Genomic DNA, 1,046 nt, shown 5'->3' on the forward strand with positions numbered 1-1,046 from the left:
GTAGCAGAAGAAAATAGTTCCTTCAAACATTTCACTGGTTTTGATGTAGGTTTTGAGAAAAATAATATGAAGAGTGAATATTTATTTCACCAAACAAAACCAAAAAAAGGGCTCTAGAACTGAGAGACTTTCATCTTCTTAAATACTGAACCCCAAACTCAATGAGTCAACATGAAATCTATGGCTGGGCAAAAGTCAGTGGAGCCTTTACATTAATAGGGAAACAAAGATAAATTGAGCCCNCATAGAATAATCTTATGAAAAGTGTGGGAACATGCAGCTCAAGTGAGTTTAAGAGATGCAGCATTTGTAGACTCTCACCTGAATTACTGCTGAGGAGCAAATAGCTGCCATTACTGAACCATCTTAGAACTGAATGTTCAGTGTATCCATGGGAAGTCATCTTCTGACTTCCAAATCTCTTCCTAGAAAGAAACACTGGATTGTGAACCATCTGTAAATACACACTCATTTAAGTACTACCTGCTAGTTATCAATAAGTTTAGTTTATTGGTGGAAAATGTTACTTAAATGTGAGATTTTTATATCATTAAGAAGGAACAAGCAGGAGCATCTGCGGGAGCCATCTTCATTCCCAGATCCCGCCAAGACTGGTCTTCACAGGTGAGAGTGTGGGCTACAGAAGCTAACAGCTTCTGGGACAGGCCCTGTTTCGGGCTCCAGACATCCGGACACCTTCCTTGCCAGAGGAAGGAACAACCATAAAATATAACAAGCATAATATATAACATAATTAATTCTTCAGTTTCTTGCTGTGTGGCAAGGATTCTTTTTTCCCTCACTGGTGATTTTTCAGGGTTTATTTTATTTACAAAATGTNAAAACTATATATGTTATTATCTCAAGAGCAGTTGCATCTTTTAAAAATATTAAAACAAAAGTCCGACCCAAGTCTGGTGGCATACTCATAATTCTACCACTTGGGTGGTTGAGGCAAGAAGAGCATGCATTTGAGGCCAGCCTGGGCTATATTGTAAGACTTTTTCTCAAAACAAAACTAAAACACACACACACACACACACACA

Source organism: Mus caroli, chromosome 9, assembly GCF_900094665.2.
Source record: "Mus caroli chromosome 9, CAROLI_EIJ_v1.1, whole genome shotgun sequence".
NCBI classification, from domain to species: Eukaryota; Metazoa; Chordata; class Mammalia; order Rodentia; family Muridae; genus Mus; species Mus caroli.